General features: G+C 46.1%; 1 protein-coding gene across 4 annotated transcripts in view; it reads left to right on the top strand.

The window, feature by feature from the left end:
* MYSM1 (Myb like, SWIRM and MPN domains 1) overlaps nt 1-23187 on the top strand; it is a 298882-nt gene that overhangs the window by 198683 nt on the left and 77012 nt on the right. The gene's annotated exons all lie outside the window — the stretch shown is intronic.

Genomic DNA, 23187 nt, shown 5'->3' with positions numbered 1-23187 from the left:
ATCTGAAAAAAATGTATTGTGTATGTCAATGTCTTTCTCAGCATAGACCTCTGTGCAACGTTGGATCTTGACTTATTTTCCATTGATCATTGCAGATTCTTGCAACCCACTCCTTCAGCAAGCCAGCACTAGTCCATTATTAGTCACAGCTGAAAGCCTTTCCTTCATTCGGGTGGCTTCGTAATTTTCAGTGCTATACTGTTAGAGCAAGATGTGCAGGACCGCACTGGTAATTCAAAGCAGCCCTGGCAATTTTGTCAGCCCTGAAGAACTGCATCGTGCTACTCAGTCATTGTGAAATGTTTAACAAATTTTAAACAATGTTTTGCAGTATCAATACTTCCGGGTAGAACTGGAATTGGTCTCGTGTTCATTTCATGCGTATTAGCAATCATCAGAGAAAAGCATTCTAAAGCTCTTTGGGGTGAAGTTGCTGATTTGGTGTTCATCCAGGTGAATTTTCATCTGATTTAGACATCTAGCCGCAGATTCCTTACCTTTGAATTCTCCCTAGGCGCCAGACTGGATCCAGACATTTTTTCAGGAGTACCTCTACCTCTACGCATCAGTAAAAGGCGTTGTTTGACTCCGTAGTGACGTCTTCCACCAGATGCAACGTTAACGGAGTGCATATGATCCCCCCCCCCCCTCCTACTCGCTGATCTCAGTTCCTTCTTTTCCGTGCTTCCAACGCGGATCCAGAGTGGTTCCTCATGCCATTTTTTGGCCTATCTCGAAATTTTGTTGTCAAAGGAACAGTGTGAAAAGAAAAGAAAAAAAACACACAAAAAACAGAGGGGTGAGAGGTTAAAGGACCCTCTTCGACCTCCCGCTCCGTACTTAAATCACAAAAAGAAGAGGGATAATAGTGATATTGCGTGACGGTGGGTGAGTGAAGTGAGAAAAGCACAAAACTTGTAAAACTGCCCTCACACACAGCAAGCTGTGTCATGCTTCATCATAGGGCTGCTAACAACCCCCTGCGCCTAGCCAATGCTGGAGGTGGAGCAATAGGGAGGGGAAGACAATACAACATACAGTGCCAGATCACAGTTGAGAAATTGTGCAGAAAAAGTGATATAAAACTGGTCTCAGGGAATCCTTCTTACAATTTTAATATTAGGTACCCTGTCCAGATTTAAAATGAAAATGAAAAAATGTGTATGCTAGGTTGGGGAGCTTATAATGAGACTCCAACCCCTCCACTCTGCAGAAGGGTCGACATGTTTCAGCCGGCAAATACCAATACCCCGGCTTTCCTCAGGACTCTCACCACTGTGATCTCTGGGTGCTCACCCTCCCTTCTATAGATCCAGAAGAAAAGGGGATGTCACCTTTCGTAGAGCCCCTCACATTTGGAGAGGAACCTATAAAGTGATTAAAAACATAAAACACGTGGAGTGTTATGTGCAGTGCCCTTCATACCACATATTGTAAAAACACTTGTGGTGCCTCAACTCCACTTACTCATATCCCACACTAAAATATATATTTATACGTGCCTCTTCTTGGTTGGAGTAGGATTTTCGTTTGGATATATATATATATATATATATATATATATATGTTCGAGGCATATGAGCTGCAGATTACACACTTTTGCATAGATCGCCATCTGGTGTTGGGCCCGGATGTTTGCAGTTTGTTTTTCCTCTTGGAAAGTCTTTGGAAGTCACGAGGTCGGTGACTCCTCCCTTGGATCGTATTGCGCATGGGCTTCGGCTCCATCCTCAGATTGTTTTTTCCGACATCGGGCTCGGATGTAATACTTCGCGCTCCGGTTCCGAACATTTCCAGTTCGACGATCGAAGCGGAATCCTCGCTCATCGCGGTATTGTTCAGATCCTGATCTCCTCAATCACCTTCTTTTCGACACACCTTCGATTCCAGTCGTCGACAGCGGCCTTCGGGCATATCCAAGCTCCGGTCCCGGCTGATGGAAAGAACTCCATTCAAGAAGTGCCCTCGATGTGGGTCCAAATTCCCACACACCGATCTTCATGAGGTATGCAACCTCTGCCTCTCCCCTGAACACGAGGCTCGAGACTGCCCCGCCTGTAAGTCTTTCAGATCGAAAAAGACTATTCGAGATCGAAGGACCAGACGAAACATGGCGCACTCCTCGACCTCCGTTCCAGTCGACATCTTTGGGGACGACGTCGAAGCTCCGGGACAGCAGCACACCGAAGAGGACCTCGTCAGTGCTTCCGAAGCCGATGACTCGGATGTGGAGGACATCCCCCCGGCACAGAGGGTCGGGAGTAATATACCCCCTCCCACACCCACGCTGACACCCAAAAAGGCTTCGTCACGCCTTCGCCTCCGGGCCTAGGCAAGACCAAAGACACTGCTTCGAACACCCCACCTTCGGGCCCGGTGAAGAAGCCTAATAAGCCTTCCGGCGGCTCGGGCTCGAGCCAGCCTGCCAGCGGTGCCGATAAACACACTTCGCCACCGAAAAAGAGACAGGCCTCTACCTCGACACCGAGCTCTGCACCAAAGCCCTCGGTGTCGAAACACAGCCTTTCGGTACCGACCAAACATCATAAGGCCCTCGGCACCGACACTCCCACGCCGAAGCCTGCCTCGGCGCCGACCAAAAAATCGGAGGTTCCAAAAAAGCGCGGCACGGACAAGCCTAAAAAGCCATCGGCCCCGAAACCTTCGGCGACGACTGAACAACCATTGTCTCAAAAACTGTTTACACCGGATCCTTTGCAAAAGACACTTACCAAGGATCCAAAAACTGGACATTTGGCATTTTCTACCAAAAAGAGACATTTGGACAAGCCGGCTCTGCCTCCACCTCCAAAGAGGAAAGACTGTGCTACCTCCCCTTTCAGAGTGCCTTCCCCACCTCCTCCACCCTCTCCACCTCCGCCCCCTCCACCCCTGCCTCATCGCTCTCCGACCCCGTCTCCAGACCATGATGATCAGGGGGACCCATACTACGATCCAGGGGATGTGCCACAAGACCCCACCCCTACAGGATCCCCAGACCCATGGGACAATTATAATAATCCAGACATTCCAGATGTCCCACAAGATGACCTTTATCCATCCAGGCCATCTCCACCAGAAGACTCATTAGGTTTTCACCACCTACTTCAGAGGGCGGCACATTATCACGGGGTAGAGCTACACACTGACCCAGTAGAGGAAGATTTCCTCCTCGACACCTCTGATACCGCACATAGGTCTACTTCTATACTACCTATGCTCAAGGGGGTAATAAAACATGCGCCAGAGGTTTTTAAAGACCCAGTCAGGGCTAGGGTCATTAACCCACGCATAGAGAAGAAGTATAAAGCTGCCCCCTCAGATCCTGCCTATATCAAAGGGCCAGCGCAACTGGATTCCCTAGTGGTCTCCACTGCACGGAAGAGGTCAAACTCCCAGGCGTCAGGCGAAGCACCACCACCTGACAAAGAGTCAAAGCTACTGGACACGTCAGGAAAGCGCACTGCGTCACAGGCAGCCAATATATGGCGTATTGCCAACGCTCAAGCGCTATTGGCCAGATACGACAGGGCGCATTATGATGAACTAGAAACCATCATGCACCATCTCCCAGAAAAATACAAAAAATAGGGCCAATGAGTTAATTCAAGAGGGTAAGACCATAACTAACACCTCTATACGCTGTGCCTTAGACGCAGCAGACACAGCCTCCAGGGCCATTAACACTAGCGTCCTCCTCCGTCACCATGCTTGGCTGAGAGTTTCAGGCTTTAAACCCGAGGTACCAGGCTCCATATTAAATCATCCATTTGATCAAGAACATCTATTCGGCCCAAAGGTCGATGAGGCCCTCGAGAAGATGAAGAAGGACACAGATACGGCGAAATCTATGGGAGCCTTGCAGTCACACCCTCCTAGGCGCTCCTTTCGCCGCTCTTCCTTTCGGGGCACGGCCAGAGGCTACTCCTCAGATAGCGCGTCCACGTCCTACAAATCCCCTGCTCAATCCACCTTCACAAGGGGTTATCAAAGAGGCGGCTATAGAGGCAATAACAATAAAGGCAGAGGCAAAACAAATACCGTCCGCTCTGCCACACCGCCTACCCAATGACTTCCCCCTGCTCCCTCCAGACCATCCCACTCCGGTCGGGGGCAGGTTACAAAATTTCCTTCATGTCTGGGAGACCATCACATCAGACAGATGGGTGACCCAAATTATTCGTTCAGGGTACTGCCTAGAATTGACATCTACCCCCCCCCAACTTTCCACCCAGGCAATGCCCAATGTCACAAGAACATTCCACGTTACTAAAACAGGAAATAATCTCCCTCCTACAAAAACAAGCGATAGAACAAGTCCCTGCCAATCAGCAAAATTTAGGGGTCTACTCCCTATATTTTCTGATACCAAAAAGAGACGAGACTCTGCGACCTATCTTAGATCTCCGGCCTCTAAACACATACATACGTTCTGACCATTTTCACATGGTAACACTTCAGCAGGTACTTCCGCTCCTCTCCCAAAACGACTTTCTCACCACACTGGACTTGAAAGACGCATACTTTCACATTCCGGTACACCATGCTCACAGAAAGTACCTCAGATTTGTAGTGGAAGGGCAACACTACCAGTTCAAAGTGCTCCCATTCGGGGTCACAACAGCACCAAGGGTATTCACCAAGTGCCTAGCCGTAGTAGCGGCACACCTCAGAAGACAGCACATTCACGTCTTCCCATATTTGGACAACTGGCTAATAAAAGCCACGTCCTACAACCAATGTGTACATCACACCGCCACTACCATCCAACTTCTTCACCAGCTAGGCTTCACAGTGAACCACCAAAAGTCCCAGCTAATACCATCCCACACAAAGCCATACCTCAGTGCCACCATAGACACCTCAAAAGCCATAGCCTACCCCAATCCTGCCAGGATTGCAAGCATTCAGGCTTTGCGTCAAAGATTCATACCTCAACACTCTCTCCCAGCAAGAGTGTTTATGCAACTGATAGGGATGATGGCCTCTTGCATTTTCATAGTGCCCCATGCAAGACTCCAGATGCGTCCACTCCAAGAGTGCTTAGCGCGCCAATGGAACCAGGCCCAGGGGCAACTGACAGATCTGGTGTTGGTAGACGGTCGCACCCATCGCTCTCTGCAGTGGTGGAACACCACAAATCTTTCCAGAGGTCGATCGTTCCTGGACCCGGTTCCACAAATAATCCTAACAACAGACGCATCGCTCTCCGGCTGGGGAGCTCATCTACTAAACCTCACAGTGCAGGGCACATGGACGCCGCAACAAAAGTTACTCCATATCAACCATCTGGAGTTACTGGCAATCTTTCTAGCCCTAAAATCCTTTCAGACACAGATTTTAGGCAAGGCAGTCCTTATTCGCACAGACAACATGACGGCCATGTACTACATTCAAAAACAAGGCGGCACACACTCTCCACAGCTCTCTCAACTAGCACAGAGCATAGGGAGATGGGCAATTCCACACAAAATCTTTCTCCTAACCCAACATGTCCCAGGAGCCCAAAACACCATGGCAGATCTGCTCAGCAGACAGACGCAGCAGATCCACGAGTGGGGACTTCACCCGCAGGTTCTTCACCCGTTCTTTCAGATGTGGGGGCATCCACAGATAGACCTATTCGCCACCCACCAAAACAAAAAATGGGCAAGCTTCGCCGCCAGATACCCACACCCATTGTCCGAAGGCAATGCGATATGGATGAACTGGTCAGGCAAATTTGCGTACGCCTTTCCACCTCTCCCACTAATTCCATTAGTGGTGCGAAAGCTACAGCAGCACTCCCTCACACTGATTCTAGTAGCTCCAACATGGGCCAGACAACCGTGGTACACCACGCTGCTGGAACTCTCGGTAGTGCCACACCAAAAGTTACACCTCTCACCATGCCTCCTAACCCAGAACCATGGAGAGATCAGACACCCGGACCCAGCTCAGCTCAACCTTGTGATCTGGCTCCTGAGATCCTAGAATTCGGATACCTTAACCTTCCCCCCGACTGTATGAACGTCATCAGAGAAGCTAGACGCCCTACCACTAGAGCCTGCTACGCTGCCAAGTGGAAAAGATTTGTTGTTTATTGCCATAACAACACAATCAACCCTCAAGACGCATCTATACAGCACATCATATGCTACTTACTCCATCTACAAAGGTGTAACCTAGCATATACATCCATTCGGCTACACCTCGCAGCAATTGCTGCTTACCTACAAAACAGACAGCACCTATCACTTTTCAGAGTGCCTGCCATTGAAGCCTTCATGGAAGGCCTCAAACGGATAATTCCCCCCAGAGTACCACCCTCACCTGTGTGGAACTTAAATATAGTTCTCACAAGGCTAATGGGACCGCCTTTCGAACCTTGGCATAAATGCGAACTGCAATTTCTCACATGGAAAACAGCTTTCCTTGTAGCCATCACTTCCCTTAGAAGGGTCAGTGAGATACAAGCACTTACTATACAAGAACCTTTTCTCCAAATGCACCCGAACAAGGTTGTCCTCCGTACTAACCCAAAATTCCTACCCAAAGTCATTTCACCCTTTCATCTAAACCAATCGGTAGAATTACCGTTTTTTTTCTCGCAACCTCAAACTGTTGCAGAAAGGGCTCTACACACACTGGATGTTAAAAGGGCCTTACTTTACTATATCCAGAGAACACAACATTTCAGAAAGACAAAACAACTGTTTGTCTCCTTCTCTCCACCACATAAAGGCAACCCCATCTCTAAATCAGGGATAGCTAGGTGGATTGTAAAATGCATACAGATTTGCTACCACAAAGCAAAACGCACGCTATCTGTTCCCCCTAAAGCCCACTTTCAAGAAAGATAGGGGTTTCTATGGCTTTTCTAGGGAACATCCCATTAGATGATATCTGCAAAGCAGCTACATGGTCAACACCGCACACTTTCACTAAACATTACTGTGTAGATGTGCAAACCAAGCAACAAGCTAGTGTGGGCCAGGCTGTACTAAAAACACTATTTCAAACCACTGCAACAGATACCGGTGGTCCCCGCTAGGGTTGGGAACTGCTATATAGTCTATGCAAAAGTGTATAATCTGCAGCTCATATGCCTCGAACGGAATATGCTACTTACCAGTATGCATCTGTTCTTGGCATGTAGAGCTGCAGATCTACACACGCCCACCCGCCTCCCCGGCTACCTGTATCTGTTCCAGTCTATCTTATTTAGATACAACACACAGGGGTTTCTTCACTGTTATTACTACGCTCCATCTTTCCCTGTTGGCGAAAAACAATCTGAGGATGGAGCCGAAGCCCATGCGCAATACGATCCAAGGGAGGAGACACCGACCTCGTGACTTCCAAAGACTTTCCAAGAGGAAAAACAAACTGCAAACATCCGGGCCCAACACCAGATGGCGATCTATGCAAAAGTGTGTAGATCTGCAGCTCTACATGCCAAGAACAGATGCATACTGGTAAGTAGCATATTCCATATATAATATTCACATTCCTCATCCCCCAAGTTCGGGGTAGGGGTAGTTTTTCTCAATTTTTATCTCCTCTCGCCCAAATAGTGTTTTATGACACAAATATAAGCACTCCGTAACAAAATTATTATTGTGCACACTCTCAATTATCTGTTAATGAGTTACATCAACATGCACTCGAGCATCACAGAATCCCGGAGACATCACATTCAACCTGTGCCAGTTTAGTCAAGAAACTTACCGAGTTTATTTAATTTTTAAACCCGAACTGGCGGGGGAGTGAGAACAGCTCCCTATTAGCACTCTCTGTGGGCGAAATAATAATAATAAGAAGAAGTTAGTAATGGCCCCATGTGCGTGAGGTAATTGGAGACCTCCATTGTGACTGTAAAGAGAAAGGACAAAGCTCCAAATGAACCGTTTATGTGCCATTTCAAAAAACGTCTTGCTGAAATGGCCCTAACTGAGCTTATCTCCCAATACTGACTCTCTCTTCGTCACCAAAGGACCCGGTGTTAAGATGGGTACAATGCAGAAGTCTGCATTGCCAACACGAGAGAAATTACCATCCAGTTGAATTCTCTCTTCCTGCACCAGATAAAGCCTACACGTGTACCGTGCATTGTTTCCTGTAAACCTCAATGAGGTCCCATCCTGTTATAACAAACACCGTGTAATTACCATTATCAATATTACTTCCCCCGCTGGATAAACCGCTATGGCTACATCCTAAACCACCCGTATTTATGGCCCCCCTTGTCTTTCTTACTGCTTGCGAGGTAAGCTGTTGGCCAACATAATCCGTCTCTCCCTCTGCACCGCGTAGAACACTCAATGGTGTTCACTGCGGCTCTCCTGAGGCGGCCAAACCCCGCCTTTCATGACGTACTGTGCCCTGTGACCGGCGTCTCCAGCGTGCCCCAGTAATCCTGCAACACTAGTGCGCTCAATCAAATGTTATGGGCAGTTCTTCATGGGCCCTTCCATCCTCCATGCGGCGGTTATAATTCTCACAATGCCGGGATCAGTTCTCCGCCTCGCAGTAGCGAGCACGTCCAGGCAGCACACTCCATGGCAAAGTGAGTGAGTAACGGACTAGGTCGATATAAGTCCTAAATGCCACTAAGGTCATACAAACGAAAGGGGAGGAAGATAAATCTAGAAGGGGGCCAACCTAATAGTGAGGGAGGCTTGTATAATGGAGAAATATTGTCATTATCAATTAGATGTTAAGTATTGATTTCACAAATTCCCATTCTTAATAAAAATTAGGAAATGTGCTAATTTAAACAATTAAATGTTACTACTCTGGAACTCCACAGTTAATACTCATTTCCACTTGGGTATTGCTACAGGAAGTCACCCCTTAGCATACAGTCATTTCTTATGCCAGATAATGTTCAAGGGTTACTGAGACTAATCCAGGGGATATCATCATTCAGTCCCCCGTAAAAGCTCTGTGCCCTACAAATCCATTTCTGTTCTCTTATAAATAGGGCTCTTTCTGTATTACCCCTACTCATGTTGATATTTGGTTTTTCAATCACTGTCCAGAAGAAATCCTCGGCTAAGTGATTCTTCTCCTTGAAATGGTTCGTCAATCTACTCACACTCCGTTGACATCTAAACGTGGATCTGTGCTCCATGATTCTCGTTTTTACCCGTCTAGTGGTCCTGCTCAGGTACACTAGATCACAGGGGCATTTCAGCATTTAAATGACAAAGGAAGAGTTACAATTAGTATGTCTCCTTTACTCCCACGGGTAGGTCAGCCCAACATCTATCGTCTTTGTGTTAGCTGTCAGATGGCACACGTCACACATCCCACATCTTGTGTGACCAGATACCGGGGGGAGGAACCCCATCAGATTTTCTCCCCCTAAGCCCACTTGTCTCTTGCTGTTATTTCTCGGTCTTGTATGCACCAGGATATCTTTAATATTGTGGCTCTTCTTAAATGAGAAAAGGGGTTTCTCCAAAGACAGTTCATTGGAATTTAAGATCCTCCAATTGCGTAAGATGATCTTTTGAATACTGCTCGAGGCTGTGTTGAATGTTGTAACACAGACTGATCTCTCTGAAGATGGTTTTTCGTTTGACTCGAGGAGTACATCTCGGTGGCAATTAATTGCTCTTTTCTTTGCCCTTTTTACAATTCGTGGGGGATAATGTCTTTGTAAGAGTTTCTTTTGCAGGGACTCTGCTTCAGCCCGATAATCAGTTAGATTGGAACAATTGCGCCGGAGGCGCAAAAATTGTCCCACAGGGAGGTTCTCCCTTAGGGACTTAGGGTGAAAGCTTTTGAACAAAAGCAGACTGTTCCTATCTGTTGGTTTATGGAACATTTTAGTATGTAAGCCTCCTCCTTCTGGGAAAATCGTGAGATCCAGGAACGGTAGGCTCTCCTTGGTGATGGTGGAGGTGAAAAGGAGTAAGCGATTTCTACTGTTGAGCCAAGTCAGGAAATTATCCAGTGTTTCTCTCTCCCCCTTCCATATCAGAAGGACATCGTCAATAAACCGCCTCCAGACTTTAATGTGATGAAACCAGGAACCTCCATGGGTATAGATGTAATGTACAGTGTGCCCCAGTTTTTTTCTCATGTCCGTGTTCAAAACATGTGGGTCCCGTGGAAGGCGGATGTCGGCCACAGGCCCTCCTACTATTTGTATGTGGTGCCTCAGTAAGAACCACTACTCCGAGTACTGCGGCTCCTGCCGTCGCCCAAAGGCATTGCGGGAACTGCGCTAGGGGTTCAAACTTTGTGGGTTCTGTGGAAGGCAGATGTTGGCCACAGGCCCTAATACTATTTGTATGTAGTGCCTCAGAGAGTACCATAACTCCTGAGTATTGCAGCTCCTGCTGTCACCTTCGCCCGAAGATGTTGTGGGAATGACACGTGAAGATCCTGGTGGCACGACTGGTGGAGGCCAGGCGTCGTCATCTGTTTCGTCTAAGTTCCTGGGAGTGATCGTGAGATCAAAAGTCATTCCTGCGGGTGCCCATCGTCCTCATCATCAACAGATAAGACATCGAAGCGTAAGCCGTGAAAGTTGCACGCCCCCCAACTCTCCCCCTGCATCCGCTTCAAATGCTCTCTCCAGCCGCCGGCTGAGGAGTTGGCACAAGAGTCTACCCACGCTACCCGATTTCCCTGCCGCCAGGGCGACTCTAGCCCAAATGAGGGATCACTATGATTCTCTCAATCCCACCTTTGGGCCCGACCTCCCTCTAGTGCACTTTTGAGCCCCAAGAAGGTGAGAGGTGTCCAAACTAAATTCATGCCGGCGTGTTTGTCCATGGCATCAGTTAGGCCTTCTGGATCCGCAGTCAGATCTGTGCCGGCTCCGGTGCACAGCCCTTCAGGGTTCCCTCCTGCGGTACCAAGACACCGCCGCTGTATGGCGTCGGGCAGTGACAGTGGTGCCATCCGGTTCGGACACATTCCCTCCTGCTTCTAAACAGTCTCATGCTGTTTTTCCTAGGAGGGAACAGGCTTTTGGAGGTGAAGGAGCTGGGTGAGGCTAGTGGGCTTGAGTCCTTGCTATCTTTGGACCTCCTTGCCCCGCCTTGCCTCACTGAGGTGCTGAAGAGAGCAGCTGCGTTACTAGACTTGCAGCTCCCCTATTTTGGGGTGACCACTGACCCCTTGATAAAAGTGCTTCACCAAAGCCACCCAGGAGTGGAGCCTGTGCAGCCCTACACTTAAGCATTGCATTACCTTTTATTAGGGGCCTGGGCTGAACCCCCTATGGGGGCCACTGTGGACCGGTCCTTAGCCCATTGACACTACCCTGCCCCTGTGGACCCGGCCTGTCTCTTCCGGCACCCAACTCCAAGAAGTTTTGTGGTGCATGCCGTTAATGCCTCTTCTGCCCCCAGCATCCTCAGCCAGCTCAGCCTTGCGGTCAGTAAAGGCTGCATGTATTCTGGCCTATTTTTACTATGCATTGTGGGATTATGTGACGTGCCTGCTGACTTTGCTTCTGGAGGAAAACAGAGGCGAACTCACCCAGACACTCCAGGATGGGAGAGAGGTAGCTAAGTTTGCAATAAGATGTGGTATGGATAGCACGGACTTAGTAGGCCGAGCCATGGCTCAGTCAGTGGCACTTTGCCGTTATACCTGGCTACGCCATTCTTCCTTTTCGGAGGCTGTCCAAGCCACCCTGGAGGACATGCCCTTTGATGACGCCCGCCTGTTCGGCACACATGCCAATTCTGCATTGCAGTGCTTTAGGGACTGTGGGGGTAAAGCAGACTCTTAAATATGTCTATTCCTGTACCATCTGGCTCCTTAGATCCCCTCTTACTTGGGTAGTAAAGGGGACACTCATCTTTGATTCTTCTTACAGATGGGCCCATACCAGAGTGGAGTCCTATATTTGAAAGCAAGCTTCTGCCCCCTCCAAGGGTTTACCCCGCTTTTTGTTTGCTTTATAGGAACCATCCCACCTGGTGGCACCAGTGAAGTGTTACTGCCTTGTGTAGGTATTATTTTTTGTTAAGGCCTGTCAATGATAGCTTTTAGCTCCCGCTTTCTGGGAGGTATTTTCTTTTGTGGCCCTAAGTGGGTTTAACACCTGATGGAATAGGGTTTTTCCGTTTTCTTTGAAGATGGGCTTCATGCTCAAGAGATAGTTAACTGTGTGGTATGTTGCCTGACCTATATAGAGCATCTTTTGTATGCCTGAAAGGCATTACTAGGTACATTTGTGGTACTTTTCGTGTCCCTTATAGGGAGCTTATAATTCTAACTCCCTGGGAGACTTTGTTCATGGCTCATCACTTTGCGCAAGAGCCTGTTACGGTGAATCTCTCGTTTCGCCTTGTTTCAATCTATGAAGCATTACGCATTGCTTATGCTTCTCTTTCTGGGGTGATTATGCTTCTCCTGAGAGATTATTAATTTCCCAGCAGAGCAGTGGGACAAGTGGTAACACCATTCCATATCAGCGCATCCTTGCTCTTCTTTAGCGAGCTGCTCACGCTATACCTCCGCAGGATGGGCTCTTGCCTCTGGACTCTTAGGCACCTGTGGTACACAGGTTGAAAGTCTTTCTTGTGTTCTCTGTAGAATGCGATTTTTCCTCCATCCCTTGCACCCTGCTGGTATTCCTTGTTTTGCCTACATACCTAGTCTGTTCAGGTTATGTTCAAGATGCTCTTCTCTTGTACTGCCGGTCTTGTCATTAAACTGACTCTTCACCTCAAGGATACTTATTTATCACTTAGAGACAAGGTATTGTGCCCTTGCTGCCACAGAATCTTTTTATGCAAGAGTTCACACACGACCTAGGGCATCAAGATGTCTAAATATTTATTCTTATGGCGCTGCCATGTAGCCATCCTCTGTGTTGATGGGTATCTTTCATCTTATGGTGGATACCTTGTTGTTTACGCATGTTCCTTCAACATTATGGTTCTGATTTTTTGGGGATTAATTCGTAGTGTGGATTGGTTGCTCCCTTCCGACGCAATCTCCCTGGTTGGTTCCTTTCACTCTATTCTACAGTGTGTTATCATATTCCTAGCCCTTCGAGGTTAGGTATAACGCTTCTACGTTATTGTTAGGGTTCCTTTCTTCATTTGAAAATACTCCCTGCTTGCTGTGTACCTAACTTCCTTCGGAAGATGCCCACATGCGTTAGTATAATGAAGGCTGTAGGTGTATTTAGCCTTATACCTACCGGTGATTTTCAAGTCTCTTATTTCCTGTATTTCCGTTGATTCTGCTTTTAATAAATTGTTTTTAGTTGTTCGACTTAATGGACTAATGTATTTTTCTTTTTGTTCCATACTTCAGTCTGGTCCTTCTCTGTCTGATATAACTTACCGTGCGATGTTGATATCTGTTCTAGGCCTTCCGTGTGTTGGCTTCTATTTTACCTTGACCTTCATGTAGGTCCAAGTTGTGGCCTTATATTTTCTATACTAGTAGGGTTTTTTCACACCTGCTATCTTCTTTCAAGATTATATCCTCAGCGGCCTGATTGTGGGCTAGTCAGTTAGCATTGGTTTATATGTTTCAGCAGCCATTACTTTAGTGGGATGTGTGATGTCTTCCACACTTTCCATTCTCTTTAATTAGTACCATCTTGCTGTTTACTCGCCTGGCTTCTCATATATATTTAATGCATTATTGTAGTGCTGGCATCTGTCTGTGGCCCTTACCTCTGTATTTTTACAGAACATGTTTGTCTAAAATAATGGCTTTCTACAGCAAAGAGCTATAGCTCAGTTGCGTTGCATGTTGTTGACTCTGGTCCCCCAAGTCCAGGCCGATCATGGGTTCAGATCCCACCATGGGAGCAAGAAGTATTTGTTTATATCGACTGTTGTCTTCCAACACATTTTTGTTCCACTGCCAGAGTTAATGCTATTCCCTTGCTTTTTAGCGCCTTTATGACTTCACTTGTCTGTGGTCCCTCCCAAAGCTCTTATGGTGTACCGTATGCTTTGGCTCAACTAAATTCGCAAGAGCATCCGGTCAATTCTTTCTTGTTCTAGACCGGCTAGTTCTAGTCAGGGACGTTTAGTAGGATAATTTTGCAGAACCTTTTTAGCACAGTTTCCATGGGCAGTTTCTATAAGTGGCACCGCTTTTTTGGTGCGGAAAATTGTCACAGAAGAAACTGTTAGCGCGTCGGAAGGGGATCATATGGACTCTGTCGACGTCACATCCGGTGGATGACATCACTACAGAGTCGCACGACACCCTCTATCAACACGCATACATATTGCTGAAACAAATTCCGGATTCAGTCTTCCGCCTTGTGAGGATTCAAAGGTAAGGAATCTGTGGCAAGATCCTGTCTCTACCAGATAAGGCGTTACTGATGGTAAGCTGTTTGTGAGTACCATCCAGGAAACAAGGTGCAAATGCAGGTAACTCCGATATCCAATTACATTTCATTCTATTGAGGTACATGGGGTAGGTGTTCCCATAATGTGAGGCAAAGCAGTAGGTAGTATCAATTTGGAACAAAGGCCCCAATGTGGAGTGCTCCAGAGGCAAAATTAATTTGTAAACAAAGTGCATCTTTTAATTATTCATGAATTTAGAGGCTGTGAAGGAATCGAGAACTCTGCCTCTCTTTAGGTTGCCTCTTTTCTTCATTCCTAGGTCTGGTACTAGTTGTTATGTAATTCCAATTGGTGCCCTGTACTGCTTATGGCACTGCAGTTTTAACTATTTCTATGATTTTGTGTGAATCTGACCTATACCTATGTCTGGTTAAATTTTACCAGGATTGGGCATGGTCAGTTTGCACTACCAGAGCCAAACTGGTGTGAAAAAATTCCAAAACTGAAGCTCAGCAATGTTATGGTGACCATCACAACCAGCTTGAAGTAGATCCTCACTGTAGAAGTTCAGGAGTGATGCACAAATGTGTTGTGGCCTTGGACATTGCTTCTTTTTCATGAGCTAAATCTTCTTCACCCTCCCCAATGGTAGCATTATATCCAAGACCATTCCCATGACTTAAAGGACTCAACATGGATGAATAACTTACGTTTTCAAGCCAGCAAAGAGTGGGTGCAAGCCATGGAACACTTACATGTAACAATTAGCTACACTAAGATGACATATCAAAGATGCAAAGAAAATCCTCCAGTTGTGCTCATTAATTATTCGCCTGAAACTATCTGTCATGCTTTTTGACAAGAATTCATGAAGGATTTGAGGGTCTGTATCTACTTGCAAAACATGAGATATTTTTCTCCATACACTAATAGTGCTTCAGGCCATATCTACAGATAATATATCACAGCAGGCTTATCTTCACATTTAACATCAGGTGGGACAGAGCTACCCTATTTGAATTTCAAAACAAGACTGATCTGTAGTAAACTCTTGCAATGTCCTGGCAACTTGCTGAGACTCGCACTACAAAATGTAGGATATCAACATAAAGAGATTGCCTTATACTTCCTAAGTCACCCCTTCACTACACTGTCATCAACATTCATTAAAGATCCAAAATGACAACTTCTGGCATGATAACCCAGTGCACAATATGGTCATTATTTCATATCTTAGTGTCTCTGGATTGGACCAGCACCATTTCATGAGGACTGCCTGTCTCGGCAACAGATAGTGCTCTCCACCTTAATCCATGCAGTATACACCTACATGTTTGGAGATTTAGTGGCGGCAATTGACTGCTTTTGATCTCCTGCCGAAGTAGTGAATGTCATCCTAGTTGGCAGGCACACTTCTATGAGGTCCATTTATACAGGACGCCGGAACAAATATTTGGCCTGGTGTGGCATTTATGAGACTAACCCTTTACAAGCAAAGCTGACTGATGTTCTTTTGTTTGCTTTAGCCCTCCAAGGTCTTACATTGGACACCATTAAAGATTATTTGTTGGCCCTTTCGACTTTTCTAGGTTTGGGAGACCAACTGTCCTTGTTTAATTCTCATATTGTGAGGAGATTTATAATTTGTATATTTGGTTTGGCACACATTTCCTCCCAAACAGTTTTTAATGCCACCTTGGTTTTGGCATTTCTCATGTGTATGCTCTTCAAGCCGATGCGCATCTGCTTGTTGTGTCTTTTGACTTTAATTACTGTTTTTCTTATTGCAATTACATCAGCTCAAGCCAATACATAGCTGCTTGGCATGCTACCTTTTTCCGGGGCAAGTCGGTGCTAAGGACTCGGTGGCATTCTTGCCAAAAGTCATGAGTCCCTTTCATATTCAACAATATATCACTCTGCCTGAGTTCCTTGCTCCCTCTCACTTGTCAGAAGTGTAGGAAAGGCTTCATCGACTAGATTTCAAAAGCGTCTTAAGCTTTTGCATTGATTATCCCACTGACCATCGGGAGGATCGCCTTTTTGTGGGGTTCTCTGAAGCAAAAAAAATGAAGTCTGTGCAGAAGAAGACTTTCAAGGTGGATAGTCCTATACATTAATATCTGTTGCACATTGGCCAAGACGCAGCCCCAGGAAAGCCTGAAAGTCGATTTCACCAGGACTGAGGCTGCTGCTAATGCATTTGCTCACAGAGTGCCTGTCCTTGACATCTACCTATCTGCACTATGGGCCAGTACATACGTTTATGAAGCATTACTGCCTTGACAGCCAGGTCCAGCGTGAAGTACATTTTGCCCTCTTGGTCCTTTGAGACTCGTTGTTTGGAATCCACTCCGTAGACCCTCCACCTGGAGAGGTACTGCTTTGGGATCTATTCAAAGATGAAGACTCTGTGGTTAGCGGTACTAATCAGAAGAACAAGTTACTTATCTCTGATAATGCTCTTTCTGGTGGATACTGCATCTAACTTTACACATAGGTAATTGGGACATAGATATAGATCTATCTATATCTATATTCACTTAAAAAACCATAGGTTTCACACATGTTATAGTTATCTGGACATTTCCCTCGTAAAAAACCAATGAAATTCCCCCGTTATAGTTAGTAAAGGGAACTATAACTCACGCGACCGCAATCCACTGCTGATGACGTCAGATATTACATCACTGTATTTATTCACTTATTTACCCATTTTTCTTTCCTTTAACCTTTAGCTATACATATTTAATAAATATTTATTTTACAGAAAGACACATATGTCATCAGTGATGTAATATCTGACGTCATCGGCAGTGGATTGCGGTCGCGTGAGTTATAGTTCCCTTTACTAACTATAACGGGGGAATTTCATTGGTTTTTTACGAGGGAAATGTCCAGCTAACTATAACATGTGTGAAACCTATGGTTTTTTAAGTGAATTTGCAAGGTTTTTTAAATGCTAATTCCTAACTATAACATGTGTGAAACCTATGGTTTTTTCAGTGAATTTGTACGGTTTTTTAAATGCTAAGTTATGTATTTATTATTTATTTATTTATTTTTTAAGGTTTTTCACCGTGCGCGTACCGTACGCGCACGATGCCCTTCGCGCACTGTGCGCGCTCTGTGGGCGCACGGTGCGCTTTGCGCACTGTGCGCCCACGTTACGCCGTTCGTGTAATTTTCCCGTTTCTACCGTGCGCGCACGGTAAGCGCACTCCGCGATTTTTCGGAAAAATATTAAAAACATTTATGGCCCTTGGGGGTCCTTTGGGGACCCCCTGACAATGGCTGGGGGGTCAGGAACTGTCCACCCTGCCCCCTTTTCATGTTCTCCACCTTTATTTTTCACCTCCCTCGGACTGCGAGAGACAAAATGGCGGCCGAAACTTCCTGGTTTCGACCGATTCGAATGTTTACTAAGATCTAACAACCAATCAGAATTGCGCTCGCGCACGGCAGGGTGCGCTTACCGTACGCGCACGGTGCGCGCCTATAGATATATATATGCTTTTAAATGCTATTTTCTCAGAAAATACTGAACAGATTTACACCAGACCTGCAAAAGGCACATCCCTGACCTGAGGACTACCTCTCTGCCAAATTTCAAGGTTTTCTGTTCAGCCGTTCGGGCTGCAGCGCGGACTAAAGGTCCTATGGGAAAATGCATGGGGAAAACGCGTTTTGGGACCCCCCCTTTTTCTCAGCCCCCGCTTGACGAATTCACCCGAGACTTTCAGGGAAGGGGCGGAGCGGAGCGCCCCACCAATGTTGCGGATTTCCTATGGAAACACGGTCCTAACTATAACTATCTACTGGCGACCGCCAGTAGATAATATATATATATATATATGTGTGTATATATATACATATACATTATATTAATAGATATCTATATATTAATAGATATCTATATACATATATCAGTATATCTATATATAGAGAGAGAAATATCACATGTATTTTTATATACATAATTGGTAACTTAATTTCATTAGATTACAAAACATTTATTTACTAAATTTCATAATTCATTATACATAATTTGCTTACAATTATCATTGCCACACCCCTCAAGATTAATTACCCAACATTATTAGTTGAGGAAGGTTAGTACTCACCTCAAGCAATAATCAAATTCCTTGTCAGGGAGAGCCACTACAGCACAACTCTCTGGTAGGTATGGCACAGAGCAGTGTTTAATTTGTAAAAACAAAAAATACGTGTCCGGACCCTCGTCAGGAGACCACTGCAGCTTACACCACACACTGCCCCTGCCAGTGCTGCCAATAATAGTACCGTTACAACTACTATCAACCCCACTTCTATTTGTGTAACAATTCAGACTATTCCAGGCCCCCAAAGTTATAAGAATGGCATAGGCCGCAAGTAACAGTCATTTCCCATCTATAATTGTAGGAAAGTAGCCCTTTTTGACTCGGTTACCCCCACATGCCTGTTAACTGATAGTATTTCGACCGGTAGTACACTGGGTACCTGTTAACCAGGACCCAGTGCCAGAGCTTTTTCTCAAAATGGTACAATTATTTTCCCCAATTGGCAAAACCTTTAGCACCCTCTGTAAGTCCCTAGTAAATAGTACCCCTGGCGCCTAGGGCCTGAGGTATTAAAGAGGGTCCTTAAGAACAGCAGTACGAATTGTGCCACCCCAAGGGACCCCTTACCAAGCACATGCAGGAATGCTATCGCAGACTGCGGGTCTAGGTGCAGACAAAAGTAAAAACATGACATGTCACACACCCCTGTGTGCATGGCCCCTAACACTAATATTTGTAAGTCACTTCTACAGCAGACCTGACAGACCTACGGCAGGGTGCTGAATATTACATGTGAAGGCATACATGCATGAACAGATACGCCCCGTGCTGGCCAGTCCTATTACTGCCAGTACAAGTTACCAGGGAAACCATTTTAAAAGATGTGGTGGACACTGGTGAAAATTAGTTCCCCAACTACATGAGGTCTTCACTGAAGATAGGGATGTTTGGTATCAAACAACTCCTAGTGATAAACCCACACTTAATCCAGTGTTGTATTTACCAATATATGCCAACAGAGGACATCTTAGAAGTGCCCCCTGAAAACCTACCAGCCTCTGGTGTTCTCCCTGACTGGATTCTGCCAGGCTGCCACCTGAAACACTGTTCTAACCTCCTAGGGTTAGAGTCTTTTGCGCTCAGGTGACCCAGAACAAAAGTCTGTCCGTGAAGAGGGTGTCACATCCCCTCCCACAGGATGACCTGTTGATTGGCCTTCCTAAGCCGTTAAGCTTCAAAGAGCTGTCGCCCTTGAAATGCAAATCTGGCTCACCTCACAGAACAGGATGCCGACCCCCTTTTTCTAGAGACCCCTTGGCATCTGGACAAGTGGGAAAACTAGCTAGTCAGGGAAGCGTGCCATCCCCAGGCTAGTACCACCCCTAAGGTGGGCTGAACTGAGATGGGCATTATTTTTCAGAAGTTGCCATATGTGTGATGTCATACTTAGGAATTCTGGGACAGGGTTATCCCCACTTTCAACAGGAAGTGGCCATATAGGGGGCGTAGTGACCCCAAGAGTAGGTAGCCCATTGGCTACTACCCTTCACTCCCCTAATTCTCCTAAATTGAGAATTTAGGGGAGGCCCTGGTACCAGAAGACCAGATCGTTATGACCTGAAGAAAGAAGACTGACGAGAATAGTCACACATCAAGAACAGAAGACCCAGCAACTGACTTAGCGCTAACCCTGCCAGCCTGCCTGCTGACTTTGCCTGTTGAACCAAAAGTCAACTTATTCTGCCACTGCTGAGTCCCCAAAACCTGGGAGACCTGCCAGCCTTTGCCCAGGAACCAAGATCTCCAGAGCGACAGCAGAGCTGTCCCCTGTATCCTGCAGACAACAAAAGAAGGACCAAGAGGACTCCGGCCTTGTCAAAACCCGACGTCACCAAGTACCACTGCACAGAGCCCCCAGCCAGTGTGTAAGTGGGTCAACGGTGTCCGCTTGGTTTCCAAGCCCTCAAGGTACTGAATCCACTATGGAGTGACTCCTTGTGAACTCCCCGATGTAGCCTGCCTCCTCTTTTGGTAGTCCCCCCTCAGCCGCGAGTGTTGCCAGATGGGGAAGCCCAGCACCCCAAAGACCCTTGGCACCCAGATGCCCCATCCTGAGGAGAATAGGACCAATGGTGTCCCCATGCTCCCCAACATTTCAATAACCAAAGACTGGTTGATTTTACCGGACTGGTTTCCCAGCCCCTTTCCTGCAGCCTCTTTTTACCGCAACCGTTCTTAATAGGATAACATTGGGCAACCGATGCTGTTTTGCACCTCTGTACCAGGCCGCCGTAGTGCGGCTGGTGCTGCCTTGGACCTTACCCACCACTCACCTTAACTCCTGGAGAAGGGTCGCTGTCAAGAACTGGTATACTGCTTATGATTTTCCTGCCATAGGTTAACATTGCAGAACTCTACTAAGTGTCGACTTTTTGAACTGAAAAGAATTCATGTTTAAAAACGTAGTTACCTGAACGTTTTTTGCTGATGTCTAAACATCTATAAAGATACTTGCTATTTTTATAAATTGGTGTGGATCTCCATCTTGGGTTGTGTTTTTCATTTATTGGCCAGTGTATGTTTTTTCAGATATCTTGGACTCCTCTGTGTTAAGCCAAGGCTGCTCTACCATACTACCCCCCTAACAGAGCACCGTGGGATTGCCATAGCAAGCCCCCTGTCCACTAATAAGGGAACCCTTGAACTCTTTACTGAATATATCTCATTTTGATATATCATAGGAAGAGCCAGCTTCCTACAATATTGAATTAATAAACAACTGTTGTTGTGTTAATCTCTAAATTAAACATACAGTGCTACCATGTGGCAGACTGTCACCAATGCCGGTGTTAACAATTCCGTGCTGGTGCCGAGCACTGGAAGCCACTGACTCAGAGTAAGCACAGGAGCAGACAGGCTAAACTTTGAGGCAATGTGTAAAGTATTTATGCAGTATTACATCAGTAAAAAAAGTCCAAAATAGTGAAATAAACATAGTGACACCAAAATGACAAAAATCTAATAAAGGGAACCGAATATATGAATTTTGAACGTTATAAGTAGAAATCGCACCATGAAGAACAAAGTGCCAGTGATAGTCAATGGTTGTGGTGCAGCTGGACATGGGTGCCATTTGACGTTGATCGCGATGGAGTGTTGGTCGGCTACCATAGCCAAATTTGTCCTGTTCCAACATTCTACCTTCTAACTTGAAGTCCCATTCCCCGCTGGAATATACTTCTAATGCACCTCCAGTTCCTCAGGGGAGGCATTTAGAGACACACAGGGTGGCAAGCAGAGTCCAGGCCAGGTCAAGTTGCCACTGATCACCTGTGCAGCTGCAGGAAATGCCTCTTGTAGCCTATTCTATCCCTACAGCTTGAACAGGAGATCATTTGTGTGACTCTTGGAGCCAGCTTATTTGTCCTGGGTACAAGAGAGAGCAGATACAGTCATCCAAGGCTGTTCTCTGGTTGTAGACAGCAGGTTCAGACCTCTTCTGATCTTACTCTGTTCCAGGAGTGTTCTGAATGGGTGCCAGGAGAGGCCACATTTATGCCTGGCATGAGCTAGTGGGTGGGAATGACGCTTGGGCATTCCCTAGCCAATGGGATAAAGGTTTCGGGGTTAACCCTACCCACTTTGGGCATTTTCAAGTTGGCAGAGTCCTTCGGGTCTGAGGGCTGGGTGTGTGTGTGGGGATTGTACTATGGTAATCCTGGTGTCCTTCCACATCTAACACCAAAATCCACCCACTTTGAAGCAGTCCCTGTACCTAGAACAATCTGAGACAAAAGTCTGGTAGAAAAAAGCTGTGCTTTCAGCAACTAGAGAGGGGATACATAAGAATTATGTTGGCATTGTGTTTCCCTTCTTTGAAGTGTGCCCCAAATGCTATATGTAAACATAGCAGACCTGCCGAACAAGCTTTTTATACTCTAATGTCAAAAAGAGACTCACTGTGATTGGGGCCTGTGTGTCTCTGGGGACAAAAGAAGACCCATGCCCAAGTGTCATCTAACATTTGCATGTGACTGGCGAGGCCTCTGACGTATGTCTCAAGTGCCATATGAAAAACTCCAGCAGACAGGTCTTCACACTTGTAATTATTGTGCTTTTTGCTAAAAGGACACACCCAAACCCTGCACTCCCACTGTGGAGGCAAATATAACACTGCACCTTTAAATAATATTCACTTTTAGCAGCACCCCCTAAAGATGAGAAAAAGGACGTAGCACTCCCTTTAGGCGAGGCAAGAAAACGAATCCAGGTGCACTTGAAATGACACACACATTTATTAATGCAATATATTTTAGAAAGGCAGGCCGAATATATCAGTAGTTGCAGACTCTCAAATATCAAGTGAATGAGTAAATGAACAATTGAAATAGAATGCAGTATATACAAGTAGAAAAGAGTAAAAAATATATATATATATTAAAATGGTTAGGAACACCTCACCGACTAAAGTTGTATCATCCTTGCCAACTCTAGAAAACCTCGCCCCCTTCTCATGGGAAAGAACCGAGCTGGCTGTACCAGTTTGCGTCAAGGCCAAGACGGAGGCTGGCCAAGCTCCCGTATTTTGACTTGGAAGCAGAGTTGCACATTCTACAGATAATATCCAGTTCACTCTGGTCAGTGAAGAGCAAAAAACAAGCAAGGAGCAGAAACATGCCCTCCCCACTTTGCAGCTACGTGAGTGCAGCAAGGCAAAGCCAGAGAAAAAGGATGAAGTGAGGCCATGTCAAAGCCAATAGTAAGCACTTATAATTCACATAACCCCAAACAACTTGCAAGCACTGCTGTGCACGCAGAAGCAAGGAAAAGTCAGAAAACAAGATGACATG

This window comes from Triturus cristatus, chromosome 4_2 (assembly GCF_964204655.1).
Source record: "Triturus cristatus chromosome 4_2, aTriCri1.1, whole genome shotgun sequence".
Classification (NCBI taxonomy): domain Eukaryota; kingdom Metazoa; phylum Chordata; class Amphibia; order Caudata; family Salamandridae; genus Triturus; species Triturus cristatus.
This window is presented reverse-complemented; position numbering and strand designations above follow the sequence as displayed.